We start from the raw sequence: 12,513 nt of genomic DNA on the forward strand, positions 1-12,513 counted from the left end.
GCAGTGCCTTCTGAAGATATCACCGATGGTGGGGAGGGGTGTGCCCAGGATATATTAGATAGAGTCTTTTACTCTCTGCGGTTTCTTATGTTTCTGTGCTTTCGAATTACTATACCAGAGAGTGATGCAATAATATTTCATACCTGACACCTGCCTCATCTCTGTTGTATACCTGCCTCTCTGTACTAGGCATTCTTCCTTTGTCCAAACACTGAGACCTTCAGATATGCAGTCAAAACAACTAGAGTATTCTGATTGCCTTAGTAAATTCCATTGACTTTTTTTTCCCCATTGATGTTGATCTTATGAATATTTCAGTGGATACTGAATGACTTTATTGGGATGGGTTGACTGGAGGATGTGTCACATTGGCACGTGGAAGGTGCCTGAACCTGACCTTGAATTACAACGGGCATTGCAGTGAAATGTTCTGCTGAGCTAATTTGGTTTTGACCATCAGACTCATGAATCAAAGGGGATTGCTTAACTCAACTTCATTTGCCCCATCATTGAAATGTTCCCACAACCTATGGACTCTCTTTCAGGGACTCTTTATCTCATGTTCTTGATATTTATTGATTTTTTTTATTATTATTTCTTTCTTTTTGTATTTGCACAGTTTGTTGTCTTTTGCACGCTGGTTGAATGCCCAAGTTGGTGCGGTCTTTAGTTGAATCTATTATGGTTATTATTCTATATGGATTGAGTAGGCCTGCAAGAAAAATAAATCTCAGGGTTGTATATGGTGACATGTATGTATTTGATAACAAACTTACTTTGAACTTGGAGTTCCAAGGATGAACAGTGGTGTAGTGGTTAAATTGCCAGATTAACAGCAGTAGTGGTAGATGCAGATGTGGCAGTGGTGTTTAAGAGGCATTTAACAGACACCTGAACATGAAGGCAATGTAAGGTATGGACCAAAGGATTGATTTAATTTTGCAAAATGGTTGGCACAATCATCATGAGTCAAAGGGCCTGTTCCTTTGCTGTTCAAAATCAGAATCAGTTTTATTATCACTAATATACACTCAGTGGCCACTTTATTAAGTTCCTCGTGTGCCTAATAAAGTGGCCACTAAGTGTATGTTCATGGTCTTCTGCTGCTGTAGCCCATCCACTTCAAGGTTCAATCGGTTGTGCGTTCAGAGATGCTCTTCTGCACACCACCATTGTAACGTGTGGTTATTTGAGTTGCTGTAACCTTACTGTCAATTTGAACCTCACTCATTAATGATGCATTTCCACCCACAGAACTGCAGCTAACCAGATTTTTTTTTGTTGTTTTTCGCACCATTCTCTGTAAACTCTCGAGACTGTTGTGCGTGAAAATCCCAGGGGGTCTGCAGTTTCTGAGATGCTGAGGCCTCTTGAAGATATCTTCAGTGCTGGGGTGGGTTGTGTCCTCGATAGCTGGCTGACTCTACAACACTCTGCAGCCTCTTTCAATCCTGTATGTCAGAGCCTCCACTCCAGGCTGTGATGCAACCAATCAGAATGCTCTGGCCTGACAGTACATCTGTAGAAACTTGCCAGAATCTTTGGTGACTTACCAAATCTCAAGTTCCTAATGAAGTATAGATGCTGGCTGCATTTTTCATGATTGCTCAATATGTTGGGCCCAGTATAGATCCTCTCAGGTGTTGACACCTGCTCACCCTTTCCACTGCTTACCCCTCAATGAGAACTGGTTTGTTGTCCTTGGACTTGGTGGTTAGTGCTTTCAGGCTTTTGTGTTTTTTGCCCAATGGGAGGGGGAGGAGAGGGAATGTCTAGAGTAGGAGAGGTCTTTGATTATGCTGGCTGCTTTACTGAGGCAGCGAGGTCTAGTTAGAGTCCATAGAGAAGAGGCTGAGCCGTGTCCATAACTCTCTGCAGTTTCTTGTGGTCACGGGTAGAGCAGTTGCCATACCAGGCTGTTATGCATCCAGATTGAATGCTTCCTATGGTGCATCGATTGCAGCATTAACTGTTTTGTTTCATTAAATCTTAATTGTGTTTTCAAATTTTGGTAATTGGATTATTATTGTCGCATGTATTGAATAGAGTGAAAAGATTTGTTTTGCATGCCATCCATTTTGATTATCCCATACATAAGTACATCAAGGTAGTAAAAAGAAAGCGGAGTGTTATAGTCACAGAGAAAGTGCGAGGGTCACAGTGAGGTAGATTGAGGGAGCAAAAGTTCATCCCTGTGTAAGAGGTCCGTTCTACAGACTGATCCAACATTTTTCAGTGGCTTGTCGAGTAGATGTGGAGTTTCTCTTTAAATGTGGAGTCTAGATCGAGGGGTCTCTATCTCAAAATGTGTAAATGGTCGGATATTCAGGATAGAGATGAGGCAACATGCCTTCATTCAGAATCTTTGGAATTCTTGATCTCGAGAACTGTGGAGCCTCAGTCACTCAGTTTATTCACAAAACAGCTACGTTTTTCCATATGGAGGGAATCAAGGGCTATGCAGTCAGTGCAGGAAAATGGTGCTGAGATAACAGAGCAATAAATGAAAGAACAGGCTCAGAAGCCTAATAGCTTACTGCTGCTCCTGCCTCGTACTCTCATGACTTTGCCTGCTTTGTATCTACATCCAAGGAAAATCTTGGTAAAGAGCTGTCCGTTAACTTCAGAAAGGGCGGTGGTGTACATATTGTTGTCTAAATCAACTATGCTGAAGATGAGAGCTTCGGAGTGAACATCACCAATAACCTGTCCTGGACCAAACATGTATAGACACTAAGACCATAAAAAATTCTCTGACATCTCTACTTCCTCAGGAAGCTAAAGAAAATTGGGATGTCCCTGTTGACCCTTACCAATTTTGATCAATGCACCATCAAAATCATCTTAACTGGATGTATCACAGCTTGGTATGGCAACTGCTCTGCACATGACTGGAAGAAACTGCAGAGAGTTGAGGACGTCAAGGAAACCAGCTTCCCTGCCATGACATCAGAACAACCAATGAAGATACGATCCCTATAATGTAACCAATACCACAGTCATTTTATTTACAGCGGGGTAACGCCGTCTTGCAAGCAAGTTAATTATTGGTAAGGAAGCTTCTCTTTCTCTCTTCACAAAGAAATGTACAGGGGAGGGCCACTCAGCCAGGTCTGTCCATACTCAAACTCCTTCACAACTCACTACTCCCATCTCCTGCCTTTTTCTCAGTGGCCTAATAATTGTTTCCTTCACCATATATTTTTATAGTTCCCCCTTCATAGCCACAGTGGAACCTGTCTGCATCACAAGTGCACAACATTATGAATCACATGGATTGGAGAAAACTTTTCCCCATTACAGTGGAGTATGAGAGAGCAGGGGTTTGGGATAAGGAGAAGGTGGTTGAAGGGGATTGGAGGAAAATTTCATTCCCCCAGAGGAGGTGTTTGAAATCTGGAGCACACTGCTTGAGGAGGCAGAGACGCACAACATTTAATAAGTATTTGATCAAACACTTGAACCACCAAAGTGTAAAATCAAAGTGGATTTCAGCATCATGTGCACAAGTACATGTGTGTACATGTGTGCACAGGTGTGATAAGAAACTTACTTGCAGGAGCATCACTGGCACAGAGTATCAGGCACAAAGTCCTGAGGAAGGCTATCAGCACGAAACGTCGACTGTTTATTCCCATCCATAGAAGCTGCCTGACCTGCTGAGTTCCTCCAGCACATTGTGCGTATTGCTCCAGATTTCCAGCATCTGCAGTATCTCTTATGTCACAGAGTATCAGTTCCCTTCTTCTCATTTGTACTTACTCTTTGGTGATGTTGAGTATCACTGACAAGTCCAGTACTTAATACAGGTGTCCCCCGCTTTTCGAACGTTCGCTTTACAAAACCTCGCTGTTATGAAAGACCTACATTAGTTACCTGTTTTCGCTAACAGAAGGTGTTTTCACTGTTACGAAAAAAGGCAGCGCGCGCCCTGAGCAGCCGCTCTCCCCCGGATTCGGAACTGCATTCTAGCCGGCATTGCTTAAACACGTGCCTGTGAGCAGCCATTAGCAAGATGAGTTCTAAGGTATCGGAAAAGCCTAAAAGAGCTTGTAAGGGTGTTACACTTAGCATAAAACTAGACATAATTAAGTATTTTGGTCGTGGTGAACGAAGTAAGGACAAAGTGAGTTTGGCTTGTGGAAGTTGACGAAGATGATGTTGAAGTGGTTTTGACATCCCATGACCAAGAGCTGATAGGTGAAGAGCTGATGTAATTGGAAGAGGAAAGGATAACAATCGAAACTGAACGCAGTAGCGAATGGACTGAAAGTGAAGTCGTCCAGGAACTGAACGTGAAGCAACTGTCGGTTTAGGGCATATTTGCAGGATGGTTTGAGTGCTTACAAAGAACTGCATGATAGAAAAATGCGTGGGGCTAAGCAGTCAAGCATACTGTTGTTTTTCAAGCCTTCCACATCAGCCACAGCAGACGGCGAACCTTGACCTTCGACTTCGAGGCAGGCAGACATAGAAGAAGATGACCTGCCTGCCCTGATGGAAACAGACGACGATGAGATGACACCCCAGTGTCCCACCACCCCAACCCCCGGGCCACGGACTGATACATTGCCGCGGAGAATGCAGCTGTAGCCAGGACGCACCCAGCACACCTTTAAGAAAAAAAGCTGAAATAAACAAGCTAATTAATTAGTTGCCGCCCGGCACGTAAATGTCGGCCAAGATCCGAGGCGATTGCCGATTGCGTCGCCTCTGATCTGGGCCAACATTTATGTGCTGGGTGGCACCTAATTAATTAGCTTGTTTATTTCGGCTTTTTTCTTAAAGATGTGTTGGGTGTGTTCCGGTCACCGCTGTACCACTGCATGCTTCGCGGATCGGTATTGATTGGTGGCCTGGAGGTTGGGGACCACTGCACCACCCCAGCCTCCGACAACTCAGCCTAACACACCATCATCAGTGTGCTCGGCGCTGTCTTCCCAATTCCGGTAAGTGATACTACACTGTACATACATTATTTCTACTTTATATAGGCTGTATATTTTTATGTGTTATTTGGTATGATTTGGCAGCTTCATAGCTTAAAGGTTACTGGAGAGAGCATTTCTGCCGAGAGCGCTTGCGTGAGATTTTCGCTTCGGAGAACAGTGTGGCAATGATTGTAGAAAAGTATTTCTACTTTATATAGGCTGTGTATTTATCATATCATTCCTGCTTTTACTATATGTTACTGTTATTTTAGGTTTTATGTGTTATTTGGCATGATTTGGTAGGTTATTTTTTTGGGTCTGCGAACGCTCACAAATTTTTCCCATATAAATAAATGGTAATTGCTTCTTTGCTTTATGACATTCCAGCTTACAAACTGTTTCATAGGAATGCTCTACCTTCGGATGGCGGGGGAAACCTGTACACTTGAGAAGTTGAGGAGTGACCATAAGACCATAATACACAGGGGCAGAATTAGGCCATTTGGCCCATTGAATCTGCTCTGCTATTTGATCGTGGCTGACTTATTTTCCCTCTGAACCCCATTCTCCTGCCATCTCCCCATAACTTTAACTTTACTAATCAGGAACCTATCAACCTTAAAACCTGGCTTCCACAGCTGCAGTCCTTCTGGTGAAGGTGCTCCCACGCTGTGCTGTTGGGGTGGACTTCCAGGATTTAGTCCCAGTAATGAAGAAGGAACGGTGACATCTTTCTAAATCAAGATGGTATTTTGCCCTTTGCACATAATCTGTGACCCTGTCCCCCCTTGAACTACATGCTAAAAATCATAAAACCACATGCTAAAGAGAAGCGATCTTGCTCTACTCACCTTGCCTACACCAGTCCCAATCTTGTCCATCCCTGTCAGAGTTCCTTGCCGTCTTCCTTCCTCCAGAGAGAACAATCCCAGCGTCTTCAGGCAAACTTTACAGCTGAAAGCCCTCATCCTGAAAGCAGGTTTTTATAAAATTGAGTGAAGTGATGGAAGTTTTGAAAACACTGGATTGTTGTTGAAAGCAGGAAATCTGTGGACTTACCCAGTGTGACCTCTACCTGACCCCAGACCCACAACAGACTGGATGACTCAAAACTGCACCTCAAAGCTCATGGCTGCCCACAAAGTTCAAGAGCGATTCGAGATGCGTAATAAAGAGACTGATGCATTGACACATTGACAGCTCAGAGGATTGTACATGGCTTTAAGGCTGTGTAATATGTGTCGGGAACGCCTGTGGTAAGAGCAAAGGAGTAGACTTTTACCGGACATTCTCTTGGTGGAACACAATAAGTTTCTTACCTCTTGTAGGTGGATGACTGGTGATATTTCTGTCGTGTGTTCTCAGTCTCCTAATTCTAGGGTTTTCAAGGAAACTTTTATTCATTATTAAAATGGCAATATATACTTGGCTTGACCTAGTTACACTTTCCGAGTGACAATATTTTTTGAAGGATCCCTCTTCCCACTGTGACGCACACAGAAACTCAGTTGAGGTGGGGGGATGGTAGACAGGCAGAAACCAGTCCCTCTGGTGAGGAACCCAGAGTCACTGTAAAGTGAGGGTGAGGGGTGGTGGGAACACTTGGCAGGTCAGGCAACAGAAACAGAGTCTACTGTTTGTGTGTAACTGGTCAGAGATGGTTCTGATAAATGTCGTGACACTGGATGTGGGATAAATATTGACATGGATACCAAGGAGAAGAAACAATGTTCTTTTGAATGGGGCCATGGGATCTTTGATGCCACCTTAGAGAGTGGACAAAGCTGCAGGTAAAAGCGTCCCCTAAACGACAGAATCTGTGACAGGATTGCATTCCAGCTGTGCTCCTGAGGGTCGGCCAAGTTCTGTGCTGGAGTCTCCAGAGTAGGGCAATACCTACTGGCTCAGAGATATGCGTGCTCCTCCCTGAACACTTGTCTTGCAAAGTAAGGAGGCCATTCAGCCCATCAAGCCTCCCATATCATTTAATAAGATCCTGTTTGAATCTCTAGGTCTTTAATTTGCCTCCAAGATTCTTGTGCTGACTTCAGTGAACAATTTCTGGTGTCAGTGATCAGTGGTGCTACTGATATGAAGTGGATTTCTTGATAGCTTTTGGAATTGGAACTGATTTATTATTGTCATATGTACTGAGATACATTGAAAAGCTTTTCATGCATACTGTTCATACAGATCAAGTCATTACACAGTGTGAGGTAGAACAAGATAAAACATTAACAATGCCTAATAAAGTGTAACAGCTACAGAGAAAGTGAAGTGCAGGTAGATGATGAGGTGTGAGATCATAATGAGGTACATTGTGAGGTCACAAGCCCATCTGATCGTACTAGGGAACTATTTACTTGTCTTATTACAGAGAGGTGAACCGCAGATTGAAGCAGGGAGAGGTAGAAGTTGTCTGCAAGTACCTCCACCTTATTGAGCTGCACAGTATTCAAGGACAAGCCCAAGGATTCTGGCTGCAATGTATCATCAAAGCCTTTTCCATCTCTCCATGTGTGGTGTCCGGAATATCCACAGTTCTGAGCTAGAGCTGGCCAAACATAGACTATATCCACCACCAAAATCTATAGATAATCTGGTTTCCCAGATCAGTCACCTTTCTGCCTCCAAACCATGGACCTCTGGATCAGCGAAGGGCCCGCAACCTTTACCTATCTATCTGCAGGTTTGTGGACGTGCTGGGGTCTGGGTCCTATGGGTGTATATCAGGGTATATTGTTCCATGGGTGTAATCTGGGTACAGTTCCATGGGTGTACCGGGGTACAGAGTCAGTGGGTGTATTAGGGTGCAGTTCCATGGGTATGTCACGGATATCCATGGACATTCCCAGATAGAGGTTGAATGAGTGTATCAGGGTACAGGGTCAATGAGTATACCAGGGTACTGAGTCAATGGATGTCCCAGGGTACAGTTTCACATGTCTTTCGCTTGCTTTCTGGAAACACGTGTGAGTGGTGAGATGAAGCAGCTCTCCGCCCAATCCCATCCCACCTTCTTTACTGATGAACTTTCAAACCAACCTCTTGTTCACCAATGCTGTTTCCCCGTGGGGCTCAGTGCCAACCCTCGTGGAATCCCCTGGCACCTTTTACCACAGTAAAGGCATTGTATTAATGTAAATAGTGGCGAGTGGACCAGTGACACCCTCGCTGCGGTCTCTGCCTTTCAGAATGGGAATGAGGTTTTGCCACCGACGTTTGCGCCTGCTATTAATTATTCTTGTCATTGTGTGACAGGAGAACTGTGTGTAAAGGAATTTGAATTTGCAATGCCTCCTGCACTGTTTCCTGTTTTGTTCAGGGTTGCACTCTGACGTATTGTGTGTCACTGAGCAAATATTTTCAGTGCAAGAAAGAGGCACAGCTAGTTAGATAGAATAACGCGTCTGAGCTGGGACAAAGGTGGGATAAATTCCCTCTGGAATCCTGGTCTCTCTGTTACCCTTCGGAACCTCAGGTGTGGAAGGCCTGCCTGTGTTGTCGAGACATGAGGATTTCCTCCGTAAACGGTAATTACTTGGAGCTCTGCTCACTTCAGGTGGTCACCTGTATGTTGGATGAATCAGTCAGCCCTTGAGTCAGGAGGCTGTTGTTTCACATCTTAAGGAAGAGACCAGAACACTCCATTCAGGCCACCTCTCCCTCTTGCAATGCTTGAGGGAGGGCCAATGAGGTAGGGCAGATTTTCAGGAACTGTCCTCAGATCCTCACCAATCATTATACCCCAACCAACGTCAAAAATCTCTCTCTTTCCCCCCTTTCCCTCTTCTCCCTCTCTTTTTTCCCCTTGCTCTCCATTCTTTCTCTCTCCTCTCTCCCTCTTGCATTCTTGCTCCCCTTCTTTATTCTTCCTTTCTCTGTTCCCCCTCCCTTTCTGTTCCCTTCTTGATTTCCTTCTATTTCTCTTCTCCCCTCTATCCCTCCTTCCCCGTTTCCCTTTTCTGTCCTGCTCTTTCTCCTCTCTCTCTCTCCCCCTCCCCCCTCCCTTTCTGTCTTGCTCAGTTCATTAATTCATTGAATTAAGGGACTATATTCATTTTTCCAGTAACATCAGTCTCCAATTCAGTCTCTGCTGCAGCTTGTAATCCAGGATGAAATTAAAATGATGCAGTTATTTTTTGCTACTTTTCTTAAAAAATTGTTTCTAAAAGCATCATGCTTTTGTTTTGTGAACATAAAACAAAGTTGGCTTTCTGTGTATAAAAATAGCAAAAAATTATGCCAGAGGTTTGCTGGCACAACAGCGGTGGATGCCCTGAGGCATTTTCTGTGGGGTTTGGAATATGGTTGCACTGCTTAGCTGCACATCTCTTCCTGGCCACTGTGAAGGAAGTGTTCCAATTAGATGCAGGGTCAGTCAGAATTTAATTGCTGCATGGTGAGCAAGTATGCTAGCTGCTTGTGACTTTGAGGATTTTGGTCAGATTCAGGAGTTAGTGCAACCTAAGAAGAGGAATTCTGCACACAGTGACTGCCTGGATGTGGTTATCATTTCTGTTGTGTTCTGTCCCTCGATGTGGACTGGTGTGTGCTGTCCAGACTTCCCCTTCATGATGTCCACAACCAGTTCCTTGGTCTTGCTGCTGTTGAGTGCAAGATTGTTATTATGACACCACTCAATTAGCCGAATTATCTCATTCGGTTTATTATTGTCACATGGATTTTGTTTATTTGTTTGTTTGTTTATTTATTTCAAGATACAGCACAGAACAGGCCAATGAGCTGCACTGCCCAGCAACCCACCTATTTAACCCTAACCTAATCAGAGGACAATTTAAAATGACCAATTATATTACTAAGTGGTGCGCCTGTGGGAGGAAGCCGGAACACCCGGAAGAAACCCACATGGTCACAGGGAGAATGTACAAACTCCTTACAGATGGTGCTGCAATTGAGCTCTGAGCTGCAAAAGTATTGTGCTAACTGCTAATTTTCCAGCTCTTGCACCATCCCTCCCCCTCCTGTCTTCTCCTATCATTTCAGATCTCCCCCTCCCCCTCCCACTTTCAAATCTCTTACTAACTCTTCCTTCAGTTAGTCCTGACGAAGGGTCCCGGCCCGAAACATCGACTGTACCTCTTCCTAGAGATGCTGCCTGGCCTGCTGCGTTCCCCAGCAATTTTTATGTGTGTTGCTTGAAATTCCAGCATCTGCAGATTTCCTCGTGTTTGTGCTAACTGCTACACCACCGAGGTTCCCACAACTGTACCAAGATACAGTGAAAAGCTTGCCTTGGATACTGTTCTTACAGATCAAATCATTACACAGTGTATTGAGGTAGTATAGGATGAAACAATAACAGAATGCAGAATAAAGTGTAACAGCTACAGAAAAAGTGCAATGCAGGTAAGTAATAAAGTGCAAGATCATGAAGGGGTGGATTGTGAGGTCAAGAGTCCATTTTACTGTACATGATGTCATTTCAAGAGTCTGATTACAGTGTGATAGAAGCTGCCCTTGATCCTGGTGATTTCAGGCTTTTGTATCTTCTTCCTGATGGGAGGGTGAGAAGAGAGAATGTCCGGGGTGTGTGGGGACTGCCCCTGCAAACTTATGCGGTCCTACAAGTGAATAGCATTTTCATGAAGTGAGAGGGTGGTCACAGGACTTTGAGAGAGCTGATGAGGAAAATGGTTGCAGAGTGAGTGGTGGGGGAAGGGTCAGGAGACAGGCAGATGCAAGATGTTGGTGGGCCAGTGCCTACTTCTTGAGAGAAGCTGCTTGGGTTGGAGAGCCTAAGGTTGAATGATAAGTATGGGACTTGGCTGACAGGATCCCAGTCCAGGGTTGTAATAGAGAGAAGCCTGATCACTACCTTAGTATAGTGATCACTTTGCACTCCTGTGTACTTTTTATTGTTCGAATCCTGTTCTTTCTTGTATAATTTTATACAATTGATGTATTCCTCTCCCATCCACCTTCTCCCTCACCTGGTTTTACCTATCACTTGCCAGCTTGTACACCTTACCCTCTACCCACCTTCTTATTCTGGCTTCGTCCCTCTTCCTTTCCAGTTCTAATGAAGAGTCTCAAGATTCAAAGGTTCAAGATTCAAAAAACTTTATTGTCATTCTAACCATACATCAGCTCTGCTGGGCAGAATGAGACAGCGTTTCTCAGGGGCAGTGCAATCATAACATAACAAATGCAACACTAAATAATAAACATAACAATAAATAGTAAAACACAACAGCCACATGTCAGTTAAATCAGTTATAAGTGTCCAGTGCAAGTTAAAAGTGTCCAAAGCAGAGTCAGGTACAGCAGCTATTTAGCAGTCTGACTGCCTGTGGGAGGAAGCTGTTTAGTAGCCTTGTGGTTTTAGTTTTGATGCTCCTGTAACGTTTAGAAACATAGAAACATAGAGAATAGGTGCAGGAGTAGGCCATTCGGCCCTTCGAGCCTGCACCGCCATTTATTATGATCATGGCTGATCATCCAACTCAGAACCCCGCCCCAGCCTTCCCTCCATACCCCCTGACCCCTGACCCCTGTAGCCACAAGGGCCATATCTAACTCCCTCTTAAATATAGCCAATGAACTGGCCTCAACTGTTTCCTGTGGCAGAGAATTCCACAGATTCACCACTCTCTGTGTGAAGAAGTTTTTCCTAATCTCGGTCCTAAAAGGCTTCCCCTCTATCCTCAAACTGTGGCTCCTCGTTCTGGACTTCCCCAACATTGGGAACAATCTTCCTGCATCTAGCCTGTCCAATCCCTTTAGGATCTTATACGTTTCAATCAGATCCCCCCTCAATCTTCTAAATTCCAACGAGTACAAGCCCAGTTCATCCAGTCTTTCTTCATATGAAAGTCCTGCCATTCCAGGAATCAATCTGGTGAACCTTCGTTGTACTCCCTCTATGGCAAGGATGTCTTTCCTCAGATTAGGGGACCAAAACTGCACACAATACTCCAGGTGTGGTCTCACCAAGGCCTTGTACAACTGCAGTAGTACCTCCCTGCTCCTGTACTCAAATCCTCTCGCTATAAATGCCAGCATACCATTCGCCTTTTTCACCGCCTGCTGAACCTGCATGCCCACTTTCAATGACTGGTGTATAATGACACCCAGGTCTCATTGCACTTCCCCTTTTCCTAATCGGCCATCATTCAGATAATAATCTGTTTTCCTATTTTTGCCACCAAAGTGGATAACTTCACATTTAGCCACATTAAATTGCATCTGCCATGAATTTGCCCACTCACCCAACCTATCCAAGTCACCCTGCATCCTCTTAGCATCCTCCTCACAGCTAACACTGCTGCCCAGCTTCGTGTCATCCGCAAACTTGGAGATGCTGCATTTAATTCCCTCATCCAAGTCATTAATATATATTGTAAACAACTGGGGTCCCAGCACTGAGCCTTGCGGTACCCCACTAGTCACCGCCTGCCATTCTGAAAAGGTCCCGTTTATTCCCACTCTTTGCTTCCTGTCTGCTAACCAATTCTCCACCCACACCAATACCTTACCCCCAATACCGTGTGCTTTAAGTTTGCACACTAATCTCCTGTGTGGGACCTTGTCAAAAGCCTTTTGAAAATCCAAATATACC

General features: G+C 44.4%; 1 protein-coding gene across 11 annotated transcripts in view; it reads left to right on the plus strand.

Annotated features, from left to right (window-relative positions):
• The window catches only part of LOC140191795 (RNA-binding motif, single-stranded-interacting protein 2-like), a 269,357-nt gene that overhangs the window by 75,179 nt on the left and 181,665 nt on the right, over positions 1 to 12,513 (plus strand). The window contains exon 1 of one of the 11 annotated variants that reach the window (XM_072249567.1): positions 8,366 to 8,464. The exons of the other annotated variants lie outside the window; for them this stretch is intronic. The gene's annotated coding sequence lies outside the window, so the exon portion shown is untranslated. Of the gene's footprint in view, positions 1 to 8,365; positions 8,465 to 12,513 lie in introns of those variants that run through there. 11 annotated transcript variants of the gene reach the window in all.

The sequence above is a fragment of the Mobula birostris genome, chromosome X (assembly GCF_030028105.1).
Source record: "Mobula birostris isolate sMobBir1 chromosome X, sMobBir1.hap1, whole genome shotgun sequence".
NCBI classification, from domain to species: domain Eukaryota; kingdom Metazoa; phylum Chordata; class Chondrichthyes; order Myliobatiformes; family Myliobatidae; genus Mobula; species Mobula birostris.